Below are 23615 nucleotides of genomic sequence, written 5' to 3'. Positions count from 1 at the left end.
AATTTGCTGAGCACTACCCCCCACCACGACAAGGACACAGTGCAAGATGTGTCCCTGCCCACAGAGCTGCAAAGCCTTCCTCCTCCAGGAAGCCCACCTCAATCAAATGACTGAGGGTCCAGAAAAAAAAAATTTTTTTTTAAGATTTTATTTATTTTTTTGATAGAGAGAGACACAGTGAGAGAGGGAACACAAGCAGGGGGAGCAGGAGAGGGAGTAGCAGGCTTCCCACCAAGCAGGGAGCCCGATGCAGGGCTCGATCCCAGGACCCCAGGATCATGACCTGAGCCGAAGGCAGACACTTAACAACTGAGCCACCCAGACGCCCCTCCAGAAAACTTTCAAGGGGGTGCTCAGGACTGTTGCTCTCAAGGGGAATCAGTTTCTACTCCAGATACTCAATTTCCAAATGTACTCCCCTCCCTAATATTGATCTACCTTAAAACACCTACAGCAGAGGATTTTCTAACATGATTTCCCTTCTCCCACTTTATAACAGCAAGGCACATCTCTCACCCACCCAGAATCTCACTGCCTTACTCTCAGGTGTGCAAACCTCTGGGGCACCTGACAAAACAATTTTGAAACACTGGTTTAGGGGCACCTGGATGGTTCAGATGTTGAGCATCTGCCTTCGGCTCAGGTCATGATCCCAGAGTCCTGGGATCGAGTCCTGCATCAGGCTCCTGGCTCAGTGGAGAGTCTGCTTCTCCCTCTCCCTCTACTTCTCCCTCTGTTCCTGCTCTCTCTCTGTCTCAAATGAATAAATAATATCTTTACTAAAAAAAAAAAAGAAACACTGGTTTACATGGTGAAAAAATTAGTGACTCCATTTACTTTTTGTAAGTCATATGATTTTTCAATTTTTCGCTGTCTGCAAAATTGGAGGAAAACCTAACCAAGTTAACTAACAGACTGCTAAAAATAATTTTTGATGATAGATCACAATGTGATTTTGGCTTAAAAATTAGATGAAATTAAAGAACTGAATAATGAGTGAAACAAAACTTCCTTTTCTCATCCTCTTATTTATATGAACAAAGTTGCTCAGGGTTTACATCTATAAAAATAAAAGCAAAATGTATACTGAATCCTGTTTCATTGGAGCAATACTGATATATGTCCTTGGATACCTGACTTAATGTGTCAGTTTCATCTCATTGACTATTTCCATTTTTAAGCATTTATTTATCAAATTTTGCAATGTATTCATGTCATTTTGATCAATGGCATATTAATAATAATTGCAGGGGCACCTGGGTGGCTCAGTCGTTAAGTGTCTGCCTTCGGCTCAGGTCATAATCCCAGGGTCCTGGGATCGAGCCCCGCATCAGGCTCTCTGCTCAGCAGCAAGTCTGTTTCTACCTCTCCCTCTGTGATCTCTCTCACTCTCTCGCAAATAAATAAAATCTTCTAAAACAATAATGAAAATAATTGCAAAAGTAACTCAACCCAGAAGAAATGTGCTCAACACTTAGGGACTTATGATTGCAGGAAATAAAATTTAATTTCATAAACATCTTTGCGCTGCTGAGAAGTATGAGAGGATGATCAATAAAACATTTTAAAGGCAAAACATTCCATCAGGATAAATTTATTTAGGAGGAAATGGTGCAGAAAAATGAGTTCAAAGAGGAAATTGATGTAAAGTTTCAAATATTTAAAAAAGAAGTTTTATGTGTATGTTTTAATGAATGATGGTAGGTATCAAATCACTACCACTTTTAAAAGCTTTTAAAAGTTTTATTTTTAAATGAAAACATTTCAAATATGCCGAAAGTTATATCCTTTGCATTTATTTCAACATATTTTGAAAGTGTTCATAAGTGAACTTAAAAATGAGCCACAAAACAACGTGCACCCCGATGTTTATAGCAGCAATGTCCACAATAGCCAAACTGTGGAAAGAGCCAAGATGTCCATCAACAGATGAATGGATAAAGAAGATGTGGAATATATATACAATGGAATATTATGCAGCCATCAAAAGGAATAAGATCTTGCCATTTGCAACGACGTGGATGGAACTGGAGGGTATTATGCTGAGCGAAATAAGTCACACAGAGAAAGACATGTATCATATGACCTCACTGATATGAGGAATTCTTAATCTCAGGAAACAAACTGAGGGTTGCTGGAGTGGGGGGTGGGGTGGGAGGGATGGGGTGACTGGGTGATGGACACTGGGGAGGGTATGTGTTCTGGTAAGCGCTGTGAATTGTGCAAGACTGTTGAATCTCAGATCTGTACCTCTGAAACAAATAATGCAATATATGTTAAGAAAGAAAAAAAGAAGAAGAAGAATGTAGCAGGAGGGGAAGAATGAAGGGGGGGAAATCGGAGGGGGAGAAGAACCATGAGAGACGATGGACTCTGAAAAACAAACTGAGGGTTCTAGAGGGGAAGGGGTTGGGAGGATGGGTTAGCCTGGTGATGGGTATTGAGGAGGGCACGTTCTGCATGGAGCACTGAGTGTTATGCACAAACAATGAATCATGGAACACTATATCTAAAACTAATGATGTAATGTATGGGGATTAACATAACAATAAAAAAAATTAAATTAAAAAAAAAAAAAAATGAGCCACAAAACACATCATTTTTCAAAATTCTTGTGAGTAAAAGAGGTAAAGACGACTGAGGTAGATGATATCCCCCTGTTCCAAAGAGGCTATCTACAAGTTAACACAACCAATTCTGGCCCTCTCCTCCCTTCTTACTTACTCCCATTCAGCAGAAAGGAGTGCCTGGGAGATTCAGATTCCAGCAAGATGGGGACCAAAATAACCTGAAAATTCCTAGAAATTCTGGGGGAAATGTAACAGAAAAATATTTTTGATTTAGCTGAACTCCTAAGAAAAAGGGGGAATCCCCCAGGGACAGAAACCAAGGGGGAGCTGGAATCTGTTGGCAGGGCGGGCATGAGCTGACACCAGTGCTGCCCCAGCTAATCTGAGGCTGTTAATCTGCCCCAGTTAAATCCAAACTGTTCATCTCATCTCAGGAGCTTCCCATATCCAAGAACAGGAAACGAGGCTTGGCGTGGGACAAGGTGGGAAGTGGGAACTAAGTTTTCCTCATAAAGCCAGAACTCTCAAAGAGATGGAAACTCAGTAAAGGGATGGATCGGAAAAATTCATGCCCTCATACATGGGTCACGAAGGAGACTGCAAGGACACGTATCTCTTCCTTCCTAGTCCATTAGAGAAGTCTCCCCTGAGAATTCTAGGCACCGGGGCTATGACTTGCAAGGGTTTGGGATTTGAAATTATGTTGTGGATCCGGGAATCCCCAGATAGAGACATTAACATGAAATTGCTTCCATGGCCAGGAATCCCAGAAGAAGCAATTGCAAAACTACTCTGAAGGAACATGCACTGAACCCACAAATGAAGCTCCCTGAAAGTGAGAGCTCATGATCCAAAATTACAATTCCAAATTGTAAGGACATGCCCATCATGAGCAACAGCCAGCAAGCAAAACAAACAAGAGTACTAGAAACCAAAAATTTCAAATAAAGGGAAAATTGATAGACAAGAAAATCAGAATATTTAAAATAATGAGACATAGAAGAAGTATTAAAAGTATAAAAGCAGCACACGCCCTGAAAGAATGAGCTACTTTGGAAAAGGTTCCAAAGAAAACTCAGGCCTGAGTGATGGGAAGTGCCCAGACACTGCCTTCTGCCTAAAAACTGGTAGGGACCCCAGTCAGATAGGACCTCCGGAGGGCTGAGACAATGTCAAAAATGTGGAAAGCCAAACCGCTGCAAGTAGAGACTAGGTGCATCAAAGGCTCCCCCCAGGAGAGCATCCGTCAACCCTGCACCTTGGAGCAGAGCCCAGTTCCATCATACGACTGGACAGCAGCCCCTTCCCAGACTACCTCTGTTGTTTGCACAGTTAATAAGAAAAGCAGCTGGTTGTTGTTTTGCCTTGTTTTTAAGATCAACTGTGGGGCACAGATTAGTTTTCAACAGAGAGCCACAGTGCTGAGCCAGCAAACACCAAGACGCAGAAAACTGTTCTCAGTACGACTCTGCAGAGAAAAATTATAGACTTACTGCATAATCGTAACAGGCAGGAGTACTGAGGATTATCTCCTTCAACCTTTGTTTTCCATGAAAGGAAACAGAGGCCCAGAAAAAAAGCAGCTCTCTGCAGGCGCTGCACCAAGTTCGCGAAAGAGGGGAGGCTCAGAGGAGTTTTCCAGCTCCAAGGCCACAGCACAGCCAGCTGAGAGCAGGCTTGTGAGAAGGGCCCAAAGGGCCCTTTCTGCTGGCTCCCTCTGGTGGAGCTCCTCCTTGACCTCTCAACTCAGAGCCCTGATGCTCCTTCCCTCTATCAGGGAAGCCTTCTAAGGGCACAGGGCACAGGGGCTGGGGGAGTGAGACAGGCAGGAGGCAAGAAAAGTGTTTGACATAATTACCCTACATAGTAGTAGAATTGTATGAGAATTCTATTTGTGTATGTTTTGCAAATATACTGTCTTCAGGGGAAAATCTGATACATTTTGCTGGTAAGACTACCTCTCAAGTTTCATTCTAGTTAAGGAATTAATCTCTAACGGTAAAACTTCCTAAGGACAGGAAGATATAGGGGAGAGATTTGAGCACCCCTCCATCCCTCAGCCCACATTTAGGTGGCCCTGTCTAGCCTCTCAGTAAGCTAACTCTAGTCAAAGAACCTAAGAGGAAGGACTGGAATGGGGGGAAGGGACAAAACAATGCCTGCAAGGAGATGAGCCAGGCAGGCAGGCAGCCTGCAACAAGCCCATAGAGGATCTGGAAAAGAACAGGCTAATTTAGGCTCCAAATGTGACTCGGAGCCACCAGGAGCAGCTGTTATCCTGCTCTGCACCACCCCCCCTCCGGTCTTGACTATCACTCACTACCCCAGGGCCCCCAAAAACACTTCCACCTGCATGACAGAACCCGCTGGCTCCCAAGTGAGGGAGCAGCTCCTCCTCCTTTGGTGACACTTATGTGGGCTTGCTAAATCATACGTTTAAACATGCCATGCAGTTTTGGGGGGAGATGAGGCTTATTCCAGGGGACTCTGGTGCCAGTGAGGGTGAGCCTTGCCATCTGAGAAAGCAGGTAAAATGTGAACTCGACAAGAGGCAGGTCCTGTCCTGTGCAAATGATCTAGGGATTCCAGAGGGGACTTCAAGGGTAATGACATGGGACTGAAGGACTGTCGTTCTGCTAATAAGCACAGATGCAGTGCCGGGGTTAGGAGCAGGGGCTCTACAGTCAGACAGACTTTCTGCTCAAGTGACCTCAGGTAAATTACTCACCTCTCCAAGCCCCAGGTTCCTCATCGATCAAACAGGAATAACAGCAGCAGCCCAAAGGGGTTCTGTGAAGATTAAATGGGATGGTGCATGTAAGGCACGTGGTTCAATGCCTACACATAGTACTTGATACCTGATAAATGTGACTTCCCTTCGCCTTCCTTCTCCCTAATGGGCCAGGTACCAATGAAGATTTAAAGAATAAAAATGAGGACTGCCAAGAAAAGTTATGTGCGGAGGGGAAATGCCCAAGCGCCAGTGAGGGCTGGACCGGAGAGGTCAAAGAAGGAACAGCAGCTAGACTGAGCCCAATCTTAGACTGTTTGCCTAAGCAGCGCAGACTCTTCTCCTCAAATGCTCGTCCACTCAGATGTCTATCTTTCCACAAACAGCTCTACCTGGGTGCCAAGATCAACATCAGCCATGTAAGAAGCTACCGACCCAGAAGGTGGCTGACACAGCATGTGCCGCATGCCCGCTGGGAATACCCTGCCTTTTACCAAAACCCTTGCCAGAATTCTGAATCCTAGTTGCCCAGGCCCATGGTCTTGGCACCTGATCCTTCTTTAGTTCTCTGGGTTCCAAGCATGGATTCCAGGCAGCGCTGCCTCAGCTGATGTGGGTTGGCCCTCTATTACTAGACCTGGGACACTCACGCATTTCTCCCAGTCGTGGCTGACCTCTCCATGTGCCTTCAAACTATGCCTGTCTCTCAGTCTTCCTCCTATCCACCTAGATTCTCCTGCTTCTTCCTCGACAGATTTGTCTAACTTCTGAGTCCTGGATAACAAGCAGCTGCTCGAAGACCAGCTGGAAGCCAACAATGACCACTGCAGGGAGTGTAAGGGAACACCCAAGGCAAAGCCCTGCATTCTCTCTCGGTAAGGAAGTCAGTAAGGAATAGTACCGACTGCAACAATCACTCCACAAGGCTGTGTGCACCCCATCACCCAGAAGACCCAGTTGTGGCAGTCAGGATAGACTAAAACAATTTGCTGCAGCTAAAAACAACTCACAAGTGTCAATGGCTCAAGACAACAAAGGTTTATTTCTATCTCATGCTACTTGCCTCTCACAGCTCAGCTGGGATGTCTGCTCCATGCTGTCCTCACTCAGGAGCACAAACTGACGGAGCCTCCTTACCCAGAGCTTCAACGGTCAGCATAGCAAGGAGAAGGAAAGGTCAGGGCACCTGGGTGGCTCAGTCGTTAAGCGCCTGCCTTTGGCTCAGGTCATGATCCCAGGGTCCTGGGATCGAGCCCCACATCGGGCTCCCTGCTCGGCGGGAAGCCTGCTTCTCCCTCTCCCACTCCCCCCACTTGTGTTCCCTCTCTTGCTGTGTCTCTCTGTCAAATAAATAAATAAAATCTTTAAAAAAAAAAAAAAAAAGGAGAAGGAAAGGTCAAGTGGCACACAGGCTCATAGAGGCTTTAAACACTCTGTCATTGGCCAAAGCAGGTCATGTGGACCCTTCTTTAAGGGGTCCTTCAACCTTTAAGAGGACAGGCAAGTACAATCCTAGGCTCTCACATGGGTTGGTAGTGGAGAGATGACCCCTTCTCCCAAATGGAAAGATAGCACCTGAGTTCTGTTTCCTGGACTGGAACCTTCCTCCCTCAGTAGAAAAGAAAGAACTTCTCACAGGCTTAAGGTCCTTAGAGAAACCTAGTAAAGCCAGCATCCCACATCCAGACTGCCCAACATCAGAAATCCTACATCTTCTCCTCTAAGAAGGCCACATTCTCAGACTCCCCTAGGAAAAGGGAGACTCCCATACTAAAAGGTATGAAGGGGAACTTCACTGGAATGAAACCCATGCCATTGCCAGGAGGTGGCCTGGCCTGGCATGCTTCTCCCAGAAGTGATGGGAAAAGAGAGGCCACATGCATCTCTATCTTGCTGAGCCTGGTCTTGTGAGTGTTCCATTTTTTCTATAAAGTATTTCTTTATGCATGTCTTGTGAACTGTGGGATTCATTCCTGACCAATGTCAGACTGGAGGGGCCCACCAAGCATAAGAGCTCAGAAGGGGAGAATCAAAAATATTGGTGAATAGCCCTAACAACTTTCACAGTCTATCCCCATCCAAATACCCAGTATTTGATTATTCTCTGGATGCAAAATACATTCAACCCTTTCCCAAGGGAGACAACCCATCCCAGCACAGCACCACCCCAGCCCCAGCGCAGCACCAAGCTCGAAGTCTAATATATCCAATTTTTCACAGTAATTTCTACATCAAGGTAAGGGGCAGTTGTCTCTCCATCTAGATGTGATGCCTCTTCATCAGGAGACGAATACGACTAGTTATCTTCTCCAACATACCAATATTTAATGATAGAACATGGGACAGGAAAATAGAAATAAACACTCCCATTCAGAAAAGAGAATAATGGGACACAGCAGACACTGATCCATAGCAACTGCAAAATCTCAGCGCATTCTTCCCCATGAATGAAGAATATTCTTTGATTAGATCCCGATTCCACCTCCTGAAATGTTCTCTGTAGCTCTGACACGACCCTCCAAGAGATTTCCTTTTCTCCTTATGCTCCTTGGCCAAAGCTGAAGTGTACACCAGAGAGTATGTTCTCCCTGTGGACTAAGCATATTTCCCAGCATACTTCCTGGGGCACCCAGGTGTTGTTTTAAGATTCAAAGTGAAGATCAGGCCAGTGTTCTTTGGGCAGTATAACTCTCTTAAAACCTTCAGTCTCTTATTGTATGATCCCAGGCAGCATAAGTACCAACTGACACACTCAAATTTCCTTTATAAATATATCTCCTCTTTGCTGCATTTCTTTGTTTCCTTACCACCATGTCACTCTGGACTTAATTGAAGGTATTTTGGTCTATACCCTTAGTCGCCCTGCCCCCCACCCCCCGCCCCAATACATTTTGTCCAATGGAAAGAACCTGGACATTTACTAGAAGACATTTTAATACAACCAGAGATTTTAAAATGGGTATGACATCTATAGTGTTGATGTAACCCTTGCTTACAAAACTGAATTTCAATCATTCTTTGTCTAAGCCTTTCTTATTTTTACTGTTTCATAATGAGAAACGTTTGCTTTTTCCAGCCCTAAAAGTGTTGCACACCAGCCAACTCTTCCCTGATTTCATCTTTTTCTTGTAATATCTCACCAAACACTGTCAAGAGTGACTAACTTACCCAATTAATATTGTGCTTTCCAACCTCTTTTCTTAAATCTCCAAGTTCATTAGGTCAATTAGCTGCCTCCCAAATTCCTACAAGTGCAGTTTAAGAAAATCTCTCTCCACTACATCATGTAAATGGCCATTTTCCAGCTGTTAGTAAGTTTCCTCACTGCACATTACCCAGCTACTAAGCCAGTACCATAGGTGTTTTGTTATGGGGTGCCCCTCCTAGGAGTACCCTCTAGTCCTGATTTATATTTCAGACAGGATAGAAAGGCTGTGCTGGCTTGAAAAACTAACCTAAATCTCAGGGGATCAAATCAAGGTTAATTTCTTCCTCATGCTACACAACCATCTTGGGACACCTAGGAGTTGGGCTCCACATTATTCTCACTCTGAGAAGCTCCCTGACAGACCTCACCATACAGAACAATGCTGGTCATTGTGGTAGTAGGAGAGAAACAGCAAGTCACACACTAGCTGTTCAAAGTTTTCACCTGTAAGTGAAATGCATCACCTCCACTGATACCTCATTAGCCTGAGAAGTCATATAGTTAGGTCTAACTTGAAGCGGATGGGGCGTGCAGTTGTCTTTTCCCCCGCAGGAGGAAAATGGAAATACTGGTGAGTGGTACATAGCACCAATGATTACCTTTCCATTCTAGTGTATATCCTTGAGAGACTCATGTTGACATGAACAGGAAGACTCAAATACAAGCATGTTTCTTGATACGTAGTTTGTAATAACTGCCCCCACAAAAGATGGGGGAACAAATTAAGTGCCCATTATTGGGAGAATGGATTGAAAAATTTGTGGTTCAGGGGTGCCTGGGTGGCTCAGTCGATTAAGCATCTGCTTTTGGCTCAGGTCATTACCTCAGGGACCTGAGATAGAGCCCTGCTCGGCGGGGAGCCTGCTTCTCCCTCTCCTTCTGCCTACCACTCCCCCTGCTTGTGCTCTCTCTATCAAATAAATAAAATCTTTTTAAAAAATTAAAAAATTTTGTGGTATATTCATTTTTCAATAATTTACTTTTTATCCTTTTTCAGATTTTATTTTTTTTTAAGATTTTATTTATTTATTTGACAGAGTGACACAGCCAGAGAGGGAACACAAACAAGGGGAGTGGGAGAGGGAGAAGCAGACTTCCTGCAGAGCAGGGAGCCAGCCCGACGTGGGGCTCAATCCCAGGACCCCGGGATCATGACCTGAGCCAAAGGCAGACGCTTAACAACTGAGCCACCCAGGCACCCCTTTTTTCAGATTTTAATTTTTTTATAACACTGAGTGAAAAGGGCAATTTACAGAATGTAACATGATGCTATTTGTGTAAATTTTTAAACATATATAGCATTATTACATACCGTTAATGGAAGTATATGTGACTGTTAAGCTGAACAAGCAAGACTCACGGGATATTCAGAAAGCAACTTTATTGCTGTCTATTAATGCTCCTTTATTTTTTTTTTTAAGATTTTATTTATTTGACAGAGAGAGACACAGCAAAGAGAGGGAACACAAGCAGGGGGAGCGGGAGAGGGAGAAGCAGGCCTCCCGTGGAGCAGGGAGCCCAATGCAGGGCTCGATCCCAGGACCCCAGGATCATGACCCAAGCCGAAGGCAGACGCCTAACGACTGAGCCACCCAGGCGCCCCATATTAATGCTCCTTTAAATTTATTTGGCTAGACATATTCTTCCCCCACCCCAGAATGAAACTTGGGTAGTTCTAGTCAATAAATAATGTCTACCTTAGTGTAATCATTACAATTTTCAACTTTATTTGGTTACTCCTTTTATCAATTATTGCCATTGTTCTCATTATTAACGCCACATAATAAACCACCCCAAAGCCCAGCGACACACAGAAATAAGCATCAATTTCTCACTCGCAAGTTTGTGGTGGCTCTGCTGATCTCAGCTGGGCTTAGCTCTAGGCTGTGAGTTCTGTTCAAGGCTGTTCCAAGTCTTTCATTCTTTAGGAACCACACTACCTTGGGCATGTTTTCTGATGATGGCAGAAGTACAAGAGGGAAGTCCTGGATGCAAGCATATTGCAAGCTTTATTCGTGTGACATCTGCTAACATCCCATTGGTAGTCACACGGCCAAGCCCAATACCAACAGGGTAGGGAAATACACTCTGGGCTGGGGGCGGGGGCAAGTTTAAAGAATCAAAAGATCAAAAGCCACTCTCCCACTGTGCAGCTCAGGCCAGCTGCAGTCCAGCCATCCAGTGGGAAATGAGGCTGGCTTCTTCCTGCCTGCCGTCCCTGGTGTTTTTGCCCCTCCTCTCCCACCTTGCCAACCCTGGTTTCTGATCTCTCCGGATCCAGGAAGAGGGAAGGAAGAGAAGAAAGGCACAGGAAAGCCCTTACTGGTCTAGTACCGGCATCACTGTCTCTGAGCCAGGAGATATTTAAGGTGGCTCAAAAACACTCCCTTCTCTGGTTTTTCCTGAGTCTTCAGGGATCTTCAGAGTTCTGGTTGATGCCTTTCAGTTTTAGGGTGGGAGAATGGTGCCCACAGCTCAGGGCTCACTGACAACAGCTGATGCCATAAATCCTCCTCGAATCTTAAATCCCCGACTCATTTATACTGTCATGGTAGATAAGAGTTAATGGTTCTGCAGCTGGTTTTCCTTTGTAAATTCTTTAACATGGCCTCATACTTCATCCTTTATCTGGATGCCTCAACTGAAAATTTCAGTTTACCTGCCATACTGATACACAAACCTATGTAGTAACAGTATAAAAACACGGACTAGACAAAACACACCAACTTCAGGATGGTTGCTATAGCCCTGGGGAGGGGTTAAAGAAAGAGAAGGGCATCAGAGAGAGACAGAGGGAGATTATAATGGTGAATTTCATGTGTTTCTGTGAAGGTGTTTTTAGATGAAATTAATATTTAAAATGATAATAGACTTTGAGGAAAGCAGATTACCCTGCATAGTGTGGGTGGGCCTTACCCAATCACTTAAAGCCCTTAATAGAAAAACACTGACCTCCCCCAAAGAAGAGGGAATTCTGCCAGAAGACTGCCTTTGGACTTGAACTGCAATAGTGGCCCTTCCATAGGTCTCCAGCCTACTGGCCTACCCTCAAGATTTTGAACTTCCCAAACCTCCAGAGTTGCATGAGCCAATTCCTTAAAATAAATAGATAAACACACACACACACAGAGGCATCCTGTTTTTTCTGTTTCTCTGGAGAACCCTAACACAAGGACTTCTCTGCAGGAGGGCAAGGTAGAACAAGATGAGCATCATAGTTGGGGAAAGTTTTCATTTTCTTTTTTTATTTCAAAATCTGCCTGGGCAGTTCCTGTCTTTTGCCACAGTGCATTTTATCCTTGGGTCAGGTTATGTTGCTTTTGGCCAAAGACTACTTCGAGATAAACGCATTCCTGGAAACGACATTGTAAATCCAATTGTCATAAAGCAAGTTGCACTTTCCCATGGAAACAATGTTATATTGAATAATAACAACAGGAATAATACCAGGCACTTGCATAGATGTTTGCAGTTCAAAAAGGACTTTCACATACACTGTTGCCATTAATCCTGGAAGGTAGGCAATACATTCTCTTCATTGCACAGATGGAAGAAATTGAGGCTTAGAGAAGTGCTTTGCTCAAGGTCACATGGCTAATAGGGACCTGCCTAGTTCAGTGGCCTTTCCAATGTCCCCTTAAACTAAGTAAGGTCTCAGCTTCAAGTGAATCATACACATAATGAAAAGCTCATCAAATGCAAAGCTTCTAGAACTCAAGCCTCCACAACTGTTTAAAATTGTAAAATTTTACTCTTAAGTCACATAAAACAGGCAAATGAGCATACGGACTACTCAAGAGACCCCTGAACTATAAAGCAGGCATATAACACCTAAATAATCATCATTACCTACCACAAAGCTACTTATCCAAAACTATTACACCATCTACATAAACACTTCATGGACAATCCATGAAACTCCACTGAGGGAGATGCAAAATTACACAGGGATTGCCTAAACCTATGTATTTTTCCAATCCCTTTTTTTTTTTTAATTTTTTATTTATTTATTTGACAGAGAGAGACACAGTGAGAGAGGGAACACAAGCAGGGGGAGTGGGAGAGGGAGAAGCAGGCTTCCCGCGGAGCAGGGAGCCTGATGCGGGGCTCGATCCCAGGACCCTGGGATCATGACCTGAGCCGAAGGCAGACGCTTAACGACTGAGCCACCCAGGCTCCAATCCCTTTTTAATGCTTTTCCAATCCTTTTTTTGTTACTTTGATCTTCCTGACCACAAAACTTAAATTCATAAACACCGTGGCTGTGTCTGTCCAGGTTAGGGGTGGAGGTGAACAGGGGCGAATTTTATAAAATAAGGCTAAGCAATAGACACCAAGAAGTAGAAGCAGAGAAAATGTGGGTGGAGCTGGGGACCGGGGAAGATCGGGCAGACCCCTCTCAGCCGGGGCTGCAAGTGTTCCCAGAAGGAGCAAGAGTCCCTCCTCCCCTTGCTCTGGCTCCTGGCATCTTCCACCTCTAACACTGCTTCAGCACTGCCAGGAAACCCCACTGAGGCCTCAGTCTTCTCTGCCCTTTGTCTCAGGAAGCCTGCCTGGCTTCCTCCTCTGTCACCTCTCCCTGGGCCCCTTGCCATCTCTGCAGATTCAGCCAGTCCCCAAGCTCTGGGCTATTCCTGGTGGGCTGGAAATAATGGAGACCCTCTGGAGACTCAGCACCCATCAGCCTTACCAGCTGTCTTGCTCTGCTCATTCTACTATTCACTTCACTTTGCAAGCTTCACTCCCAATTCTGGTTCCTGCTCTACCTCCATGTAGAAGAAATGGCTATGGAAAGCAGCTGGACCCTCAGCTTCCCCTACACCTGGGATTTGGGGCTCTTACTGCCTATTTGAGCCTACAGTGGCCCTTAGCATGCTGCTTCCTACAGACCATCAGTCAACTGAACCAGGACTCCAACTCATTCTTGTTCCTGCTCCCAAGAGCTGCCCAGGCTCTTTGCACCCCCAGTTCTGGATGGCCCTCCTGAAGCTAAATGAGCATGGGCAATTACCTATTGGCACCTGCTGAGGCCACTGGGCTCACTCACATCAGTGGGCTTCCCTTCATGCCCACTTCCCTGTAACAGCAAGGGACTGTCAGCATAGTCCCAGAGGGCAGGCATGGAGGCTTCTGTCCCACACATCATATGCTGAAGGCATCTTGGACCAAAAATGCCTGGGCAGTCGTTCTGGAAAGCAGCAAGAAGGAAGAAGGGACCCTAGTAGCTGGAGCTACAAAAGACCTAAAAAACATGCACATAAAAGTTAGATTTAAACCACCAGCCCCCAGGGGTACCTGGCTGGCTCAGTTGGAGGAGCATTTGGCTCTTAATCTTGGGGTCATGAGTTCAAGCCCCAAGTTGGGTGTAGAGATTACTAAAAAAAAATAAAAATAAAAAAATTTAAACCACCAGCCCCCAAACCAAGGCCAGTGACAAAGGGAACAGAATGGCCTAGTCTCTCAAACAGCCTCAGATTTTTATTCTTAAGGTCCACGTGAATTTCACACATATTGAAATACAGAAGGAGGAACTCAGTACCTAGTGAAGAGGGTCACTTGTGTGAACTCCTTCCACCCCCCGGCTATAAGGGTTAATTCCAGCAGGTCTGGGATTCACCTGGGACTGACCCTGGTTAAGGCATGAGCACACTGATTAATAGTGTTGCTTTATAACAATGCCCCCAAGGAGTTTGGGGTGGTTTGTACGAGCTTGTCAGAATTGTGCTTTGATAGCAATGAGATTGATGATTTGCACCTGGTCTAGATGAGCACCGCCACCCACCCAGAGGCTCTGCCATTTGGAGGTGGTTATATAGTGAGGATATGCTTGCATGACAAGTTATAAGAAACCTGGGCCAAGAATCTGGGGCTCTGAAGTATTCCAGGTACCCACTGGTGGTTCCTGACTTGAAAGAGCATGCCCTGCCACAGACCTTAACTGAGGGAGGCAATAGGAGCTGGGACTTGGCTTCCCCAGGCCCCTTGCCATGAGCAGCCTCTGGCTGTGATGGTATCTCTGCTTTGATGATGTTGCTATGCTATAATAAATTGTAGGTTTGCAAGCACTATCATTTTGGACCTCTAAGCCTTCTTCAGTAATTGAATCTGTTTAGCTGTTACTATTAGTGCATCCCCACTGATGTGGGTTGAATTGTGTCCCCCCCAATTTCCTGTGTGGAAGTCCTAACTTCTAGTAACTCAGAACGTGACCTTACTTGAAAGTAAGGTCATTGCAGATATAATCAATTAACGTGAATCATTACTGGAGTAGCCTGGGCCCCCAATCCAATATGATTGATAACCTTATAAAAAGGAGAAATTTGAACACAGGGAGAACTCCATGTGAAGACTGGCATTATGCTTCCACAAACCAAGCAATTACCAGAAGCTAGGAGAAAGGCCTGGAACAGATCCTTCCCTAGTGCCTTCTAAGGGAGCATGGTCCCACACCTTGATCTCCAAATAAATTTGTTGTTTAAGCCACCCAGTTTGTGGTACTTTGTTATAGCAGCCTTAGCAAGCTAGCACACCTGCTGGAAGGCTCTGTTCTATCCTTCACCATCTGCAACAAATGTTATAGTCAACTCAGGTGCCCCCTAGGTCCCAATGGGGACCTCCATGTGAGACCCTATGACTTTAACTCTCTTCTCCCCATGGAAACGTGTTTTCTCTTTTTTTTTTAAGGGAGCTCTGCCCTGAGATCAAGAGTCGCATGTTCTACAGTCAGGCACCCCTGTTTTCTTTTTAGCAAAAAGTGCTGTTACCTCCTTACAGGATACAAGGAGTTTGCCCATAGCATCCCCATGCTTGCCCAGAGCCCTACATACTCTGCTCTCCAAACAAGATGTGCTGACCAGGTTCATAGTCAGCTTCAGACGAAGCAGGGCCTTAGAAATCAGGTCGTCCAGGGGCGCCTGGGTGGCTCAGTCGGTTGAGCGGTTGCTTTCAGCTCAGGTCATGATCCTGGGGTCCTGGGATCGAGCCCCGCATCAGGCTCTATGCTCAGCGGGAAGCCTGCTTCTCCCTCTCCCACTACCCCTACTTGTGTTCCCTCTCTCACTGTCTCTCTGTCAAATAAATAAAATCTTTAAAAAAAAAAAAAAGAAAGAAAGAAAATCAGGTCGTCCAAACCGTGCAATTTACGGCAAGGAAGATGAGGACGAGCAAACGGGGATCATTTTCCCAGGGTTGCACACATAGCTCATTAATATATGGGTCGTGATAACAGCCCAGGAATTCTGGTGCTCAACCCAATGCTATTCATTGGTTCAATCCTAGATTTTTTTCTCCAGGGATGACTTGTCACCAGCTGCCCTAAAGTGTGTCTGTCTTGCTCATTAGAAGTTAATTGCTTTTAGAAGAGGAACTTGATTGAGTCATCTTTGGAACCCCTATAGTCCTCCAGTGTGTAGTTGTTGAATAAATGTTTTGATTGATCAGAACATCCCCTTCTGTTTAAAGCTAATAGATCCACAAGAGAGTAAGATTCTAGATCAGTGTTTTTCAAAGTGTGCCCCGGGGAACCCTTGCATGGGTATCACTGCTGATTTAGTTTTAAGAGAAACGTCCCCAGCTTCCACTGCAGATCATATATTGAGAATCTCTGGTGGGGAAGCCTGGAAAACAGGCCCCAGGTGATACTTAATCCACAGTAAAGCCATGACTCTCAGCTTTAGCTGCACATAGGAATCACCCACCTAGAGAGTTTTTTTTTTTTAAGATTTTATTTATTTATTTGAGAGAGAGAGAGAGCATGAGGTGGGGAGGGTCAGAGGGAGAAGCAGACTTCCCGCCGAGCAGGGAGCCTGATGTGGGACTCGATCCCGGGACTCCAGGATCATGACCTGAGCTGAAGGCCGTCGCTTAACCAACTGAACCACCCAGGCGCCCGAGAGTTTTTTTAAAATGCAGATGCCTGGGAGCACCTGGGTGGCTCAGTCAGTAGGCATTTGATCCTGGGTTCCTGGGATCAAGCCCCCGTATCAGTGCTCCCTGCTCAACAGGGAGCCTGCTTCTCCCTCCCCCTGCTTCTCCCTCCCACTGCTCATGCTCTCTCTCAAGTGCTCTCTCTCTCTCTAATAAATAAAAAAAAAATTTAAAAAAGAAAAATGCAGATGCCTGGGGTGCCTGGGTGGCTCAGTCAGTTAAGCCTCTGCCTTCAGCTCAGGTCATTATCCCAGGGTCCTGGGATGGAGTCCTGATCGGATGGGCTCACTGCTCAGCGGAGGTCTGCTTCTCCCTTTGCCCCTCCCCCCTGCTCATGTGCGCTGGCTCACTCTCTCTCAAGTAAATAAAATCCTAAATAAAATAAAATAAAATGCAGATGCCTGCGTCCCACCCCGAGAGTCTAAATTAATTGGTCTGACTGCAGTCTAGGTCCTGGGATATTTTGGTTTTTTTTAAGATTTTATTTATTTGAAAGAGAGAGGGGTGGGGAGAGGAGCAGAGGGAGAGGGAGAAGCAGGCTCCCAGCTGAGCAGGGAGCCTGACATGGGGCTCGATCCCAGGACCCTGAGATCAGGACCTGAGCTGAATGCAGACACTTAACCGACTGAGCTACCTAGGTCCTTAGATTTTTAAGAACTGCCCCAGGTGATGCTCTGTGTAGGCAGGATTGTACCCCCTGCACTAAAGTTTGAGAGATTTAAGCATTCTGTGTTAAGTGTCAGGTAACCAACTTACCAGTTTGCCCAGGACTTCCCTGGTTTTAAAACTCAAAGTTCCATGTCCTGAGAACCCCTTTAGTCCAGGAACAAGAAAACTGTTGGCCACCCTAGTAAAGACCTGCCTCTCCATGCAATTAAAGACCAAGGGGATATAGATATGCTGTGTTAGTAATGCAGCAAAGGACTGAACCTAATGCTTTCCCAGGTAGTCCCCGTTCCCCACCAGAGCCCAAGTCTGGCTTCCTCCATTTCCTTCCACGGAGAGGGCTCACAGGGAACTGCAGTTTTGCCGCAGGGTGGTGTCTGCCCCCACAGCTCTTAATCCTGATTTCCTGATAATTCAGAAAGCATTTCCATGTTGGCCCAAAGTTTTGTTTCCTGTTCCCTCCCACACTATTTTTAGGTGTAGCGGACATTTCCTGCCTTGGCCTGCCTCACCCACCTCAGTGTCTCTCCAGCCCCTGACACCCAGCAGGCTGGGCCTGCAAGATGAAGTAGCTGTTCCCTGGGCTCCGGGACCCCGCTGCCCAGGGGAGCAGTGAGCGCCCCGCAGGTGGTGCGCAGCCACCCCTGAGCGCCTGCTCGGACTTGCTGGGGACCCCCTTCCAGGTAAAATTGCTTCTTTGTTTACCTTACAAGCTGAAATAGTATTTTCCCATTTTTGTTTCCTTAGACCTGCTGTACCGAGCTTCACGTATCTTTCTGCTTCTGTCTACAGCCTAAAGGCAGAAAAGCCCAAGATGATTAGCTAACTCTGCGGCAATCCCACAGTGGATGCAAAGGTGCAGGCCTAAAGGTATGTCTTTAGCCTCTGGTTTTCAAACACCTTCTGTAAAGCTCACGGAGATCTCATGAGGTGGTGAGAATCCCTATTTCCCAGGGGAAGAATCTGAAGCTCAAATAACTTACCTCAAGGTCACACAGTGGCAGAGCTGTCCCCCAATCCCAGTCTGACTGGCTGGAAGTCTGCCAGCATTCCTCAGCATTGCTGGTCGAGGAGGCTCTTTCCCCCCCAACTGCTCCCTGCCCCATAAAATTTAATACCACAGATACATACCCTCTATCTTTTTATGTACTATAAGGATACCTGTGCCTTATACATAAAAATAAGGCTTTCACTCCTGTTAAGAGTGCCAGCCTAGGGGTGCCTGGGTGGCTCAGTCGGTTAAGTGTCTGCCTTCGGCTCAGGTCACGATTCTGGGGTCCTGGGGTCCTGGGATCGAGCCCCGAGTCGGGCTCCCTGCTGAGCAGAAAGCCTGCTTCTCCCTCTCCCTCTGCTGCTCCCCCTGCTTGTGCTCTCTCTCTCTCTCCCCCTCTCTGTCTCAAGTAAAATAAATAAAATCTTAGAAAAAAGAAGAGTGCCAGCCTGGTTTGAGGTCTCAACAATTTGTTCTCTTACCTTGTAGGTGGAGAGGAAGAACAGGGAAACTGTACAGAAGTTTCTTCCAGGGACGCCTGGGTGGCTCAGTCAAGCGTCTGCCTTTGGCTCGGGTCATGATCCCAGAGTCCTGGGATCAAGTCCCACATCAGGCTCCTCTCTCTCTCTTTCTTTCTCCCCCCACCCCGACAAATAAATAAAACCTAAAAAAAAAAAGTTTCTTTCAAACTAATGCTCCCCAGAACCCTAGTGTGAAGAGAAGAGATGGCTCACAAAAACAGCTCCGTGGCCTATTTGGGAAATGCTGAATGCAACACCACCCCACCTAGAAAGTCATCTTATCAAAATCTGAGTAAGCTACTTAAAAAAAACACTTTATTTTTACACCAGTGTATCTTAATTTGAGTTGATCATGAGTCAATATCTCTTCTTCTTTCTCTTTCTCTCTACATTTGAAATTAATATTTATGCATTAATATTTATAAATTACTTTGAATTCATGTTTCCAGAGCATACTTTTGGAAATGTTGCCATAGATACAGAGCTGCTTTCTTTCCTGAAGTGAATCTTTCTGGTGATGTTTGGCCAAGAAGGTGAATAAACAGCTTTTCCATGATTCAGTCAAGCCAGGCCAGCCAGTCCAGAGAGCTCTGTCAGGCCACAGAAGACCCGGCGTAGACCCTGCTCTCTGTGTCCTACTCCAGCAAGGTGCAAGTAGCTGGCTGTTTTGAGAGCCACCCTCTCCCATGAAGCCACAAGCCAGTCACCTTGAAATCCACTGCCTTTTCTCCACTGTCCTATCCCAGCCACAGCCTAAAGAAGGGGTTATAAACCTGACTTTCCAGTAGCTTTATAGAAGTCAGACTCCTGAGTCCAACCCCAGACCTAATATACTAAGATCTCTGAGCATCAGGATATGAGTTTTTACACAGATGAGTCTGATGACACCCATGCTTGTGTACCACTAAATCACCAAATCTTGAATGCCACCCCCCCACACCAGACCCCTTTGGGGACCAAAGCTTCAGTGCAGGTGGAGACCCCTGCTAACAGCCTCATGCGAGCATTTATCCTAAAGAAGCTTCCTAGCCTCTAGTCAAGACCCTCGAGAGGTGTGTGTTTTGTTTGTTTTCTTAAAGGTTTTATTTATTTATTTGAGAGAGAGAGAGAGTGCTCACACAAGCTGGGGGAGAGAGGGCAAAGGCAGAGGGAGAAACAGAGTCCCCGCCGAGCAGGGAGCTCGATCCCAGAACCCATGACCTAAGCCGAAGGCAGACGTCTAACCAACTGAGCCACCCAGGCGCCCCTGAGAGGCGTGCATTTTATTCATCTTTTTGACCCCCACGTCTAGCACAGTGTCAGGTGTGTGCTGAGCAGTTAGTAAATACTTGTTGCATCAGAAACAAATGAGTGAATGAATCATCACAGGAGCAGAGCAAAGACACCAACCCATTCATCTGGCTGGGTCTTAAAGGTCCAGGGCCGGCCTTAAGGGAGCCGGGGTCAGTAGTTAAAAGCAGAACAACGCCTGTGCAGCACACCTGCCATTAGTCACAGTGTTTGTTCTGGAAACCTGCACAATGTAATTCTGTTAGCCCGCAGTAATTTGTTTGTTTGTTTTAAAAATCCTTCTTAGGAAAAACAAAGCAGTTGTGTATTGTGTGGAGTAAAAATGCCTGAACCCAGCGACATCCCCCACCCGCGCCCCCCCATCACCCAGTCACTGCCTGAAGTCCTGGCAGGGATGGAAATTCCTCTGGGGTCCTAAAGGAACTGTTCCACAAACGGCCACCTGATTAGGAACGACTGCACCTGTTGTCACACTGATACTGTCATTCACAAGGGGCCTGAGAGCTACAAAATAGGAGAGGAAAACAGCAACAGACTCTGCAAGAGGATGTGTCCAAACTACAGCCTTGGTGAGACTCCGGTCACCCTGCCACTCTTGGCCACCAGGTGGCAGGCCCAGGCTGGCTGACCCGACCACGGCCCTTGGAGTCCTGAAGAGTAGCCTGAGGCAGAGGAAGCTGTAACAGGGTGGGAAACTAACGGGGACACACACATACCCCACACATATACACCACAAATAACATATTCACACCCACACACCTATACCACACATACCACACAGCACATACACTCCACGCACATACCACACACACATTACACACACCATCCCTCACACCATTTTGGTAGATGTTAGCATCTCCTTTTTGCAGTTTATCTACCTCTTCCCCTCCCCTTTTCTCCTCAGTATCTATAAATTCCAAACTTCTCATCATCTTTTCCCTAATACTCCTATCCCATGCCTTTCTCTCCCACCATCCTCTCCCCAAATATCAACATTTTTCTTTCCTCCACCATCCATTCCTCAGAGGTAAAAATAAAGCCTCCCTCCAGCAGAACATTTTCTGCTTTGTCAAGTGCTTTCTCACCTGCTTCTCATTTGATTGTCTCAACAAGCCGAAGAGGCAAATATTATTACTGCCACATTATAAATGAGGAAACAGTCTTGAGAGGTTGAGTTCCTTGCCTGCTCACGGTGGACAGGACTAGAGGCCAACTCCTCAGGCTCCCAGGATGTCCCTTTGCCTCTGCAACCCCCAAATACCTCAGCACCTGTCCCTCCACACAGCTGACCCCCACATTCTCACTCACTGCCCCCTCTCCTGACACACGGATGACTGCACTCTGTCCCAATGTGATGGGTGGAAGAGGCGAGAAGATTAAGGGTGAGAAGATTAAGGGTCTCTGCCCCCAGGACCCACTCATTCATGGAAGAGGCAGCTTGACTGAGAGAGGCAAAGAGAGGTCAGGCCTACTTCTCCAGAAGTGCCCTTGGAAAGAGGTGGTCATGACCAGAGCTAAATTCTCTGGGACTGTCCTGGATATAAGTGGAAGAGACTGAGAAAGTCACCTGAAACTTAACAAATGGGCATTTCTGTTGAAATGTGTCCCATGCGTTTATGACTCAGCAGCGGCCCCAGGGAACAGAGGTTTCCTAGTGTCCTGGCCACATAGGGAGCAGCTGGGGAGATGGCTCTGTGCGCCTGAGACCTCCACCCACAATTCCTAACTTCAAGATGTTTTAAATGCAACAGAGTTGCCCACACCTTCTTCTCGAGGCATGAAGCATCTGCATAAGCCCTGCATGTCTGTGGGTTTCTTCATCTGCATCCGCAGCACCTTCAGGTGGCTCCTCTCAGGGACACTGAGAAGCAGTCTTCAGGACCAAACACCTGAGAAAAGGGACAAGCAGAGAATGTGCCTGGTCCTGGGGTTCTGCTGCTCTCAGGCCAAACCCTGCTTACCAGGAGCCCAGCTCCCAGAGGATTCCCTGACTTCCAACCCATTGCCCCTTGCAGGGTGAGCCCATCTCAGGGTGGCTGTCAGATCCTACGGCTGCGGACAACTGCTCCCGGCCAATGGGGAGGCCTCTCTCAGGCTCAGCCTCCAGCCACGGCCTCACTAGGGTGCAGCAAGCAAGGTGCCTAGGGCACAAAACATAAGGGCACTCCTTCTCAAGCAGGCACTCACCCTACTCCTGGCTGAGCCCCACCACCACCCTTTACCTTCCCAGCCTCCTCTTGCCTTCATCCTCCCGTTCCTCTAGATCTTAATCCTTCTGTTTCCTCCTCTGAAAAATGAGGACCATGCAAATCTCACATGGTGGTACGATGACCAAATGAGATAAAGCTGAAGTTTCCAAACTTTTTTCAGCTACAAGATCCATTGTTTGTTCTTTTTTTATGGTTTTCATTTTTTTAAATGCTTATCAAAGCAGTACAGGTTTATAGCTGAATCCTTTGAGGGCTGCTCTGGCAAGACAACGGGGCCTTAGGAGTAAGGAGGGCGGGAGAGTACAAAGACCCTACTTGCGTCAACCTGCAGTGGACGTTCCTGACAATGTGAGAACATCTCAGTAATGGGTATCCAAGACACCACAACAGTCGGCAGCATTCAGTGGGTACTCAATAATGGCCAGTTGGGCAGCCCCAGGTGGCTCAGTCAATTAAGCATCTGCCTTGGGCTCAGGCGGTGATCCCAGGGTCCTGGGATCAAGCCCCGCATTGGGCTCCCTGCTCAGCAGGGAGTCTGCTTCTCCCTCTCCCTCTGCCCTTCCCCCACCACTCATGCTCTCTCACACGTGCAAATAAATCAATAAAATATTTTTAAAAATAAAAATAATGGCCAGTTGGATCAGAATCAAAATCTAAGCTGAACACTACATTGACAGATGAATGGGTAAGTAAAGGTGGTATATCCATACAATGGAATATTATTCAGCCTTTTAAAAAGGCCATCCAGTCATGCATAACTACATGGGTGAACCCTGAAGACATTCTGCTAAGCGAAATAAGCCAGTCACAAAAAGACAAATACTGTACGATTTCACTTATATGAGGTCCCTAGAGTAGTCCAATTCATAAGACAGAAAATAGAATGGTGGCTGCCAGGGCCTGGAAGAGGCGGAAATGGGGAGAAAGCTGCAGTTCTACAAGATGAGAAAGTTCTGGAGATTTGATGCACAATGATGTGGACACAGTACTACTATACACTTAAAAATGGTTAAAATAGGGGCACCTGGGCTGCTCAGCTGGTTGAGCATCCGACTCTTGATTCTAGCTCAGGTCGTGAGATTGAGCCTCACATGGGGCTCTGCGCTGGGCGTGGCGCCTGCTTGGGATTCTCTCTCTCTCCCTCTCCCTCTGCCCCTCCCCTACCTCTAAAAAAAATGGTTAAAATAAAAAAAGTTTAGGGATACCTGGCTGGTTCAGTCAGAAGCGCATGCAATCCTTAATCTTGGGGTTGTGAGTTCAAGCCCCACATTGTGTATAGAGATTATTTTAAATGAATAAATAAATTTTTAAAAATAGTAAAGTTTAGGTTATTGTTTACAATTAAAAATAAATAAAAATAAAAACAAAAGAATCTCTTGGGGGCCTGAGAGAGCACTGGGTGTGAAATCTCAGCATCCCTCTGCCCACCCCTGTTTCACCTAGCTGACTCCAGGTTTCTACAACCAGCTTCAAAGGGGAAAGGAAGTCACAAAAAGCACCGT

At 46.2% G+C, this 23615-nt stretch overlaps 2 long non-coding RNA genes across 2 annotated transcripts in view; one reads left to right on the top strand and one right to left on the bottom strand.

Moving 5' to 3' along the window:
• LOC118526695 (uncharacterized) overlaps nucleotides 1-18673 on the bottom strand; it is a 125272-nt gene extending 106599 nt beyond the window's left edge. The window contains exons 1-2 of the long non-coding RNA XR_013442880.1: nucleotides 18575-18673; nucleotides 5299-5360 (exon numbers count right to left, since the gene is read on the bottom strand). This is a non-coding gene — a long non-coding RNA (uncharacterized LOC118526695). The remainder of the gene's footprint in view (nucleotides 1-5298; nucleotides 5361-18574) is intronic.
• On the top strand, nucleotides 17625-19004 carry LOC118526677 (uncharacterized). Its single transcript, XR_004912723.2, has 3 exons — nucleotides 17625-17784; nucleotides 17894-17971; nucleotides 18582-19004. It is a non-coding gene; the product is annotated as an uncharacterized LOC118526677 (long non-coding RNA).
• The last annotated feature ends 4611 nt before the right edge of the window (nucleotides 19005-23615 follow it).

This window comes from Halichoerus grypus, chromosome 12 (genome assembly GCF_964656455.1).
Source record: "Halichoerus grypus chromosome 12, mHalGry1.hap1.1, whole genome shotgun sequence".
NCBI lineage: Eukaryota > Metazoa > Chordata > Mammalia > Carnivora > Phocidae > Halichoerus > Halichoerus grypus.
Note: the sequence above shows the minus strand (reverse complement) of the source record. Positions and strands in the feature narration are given on the sequence as shown.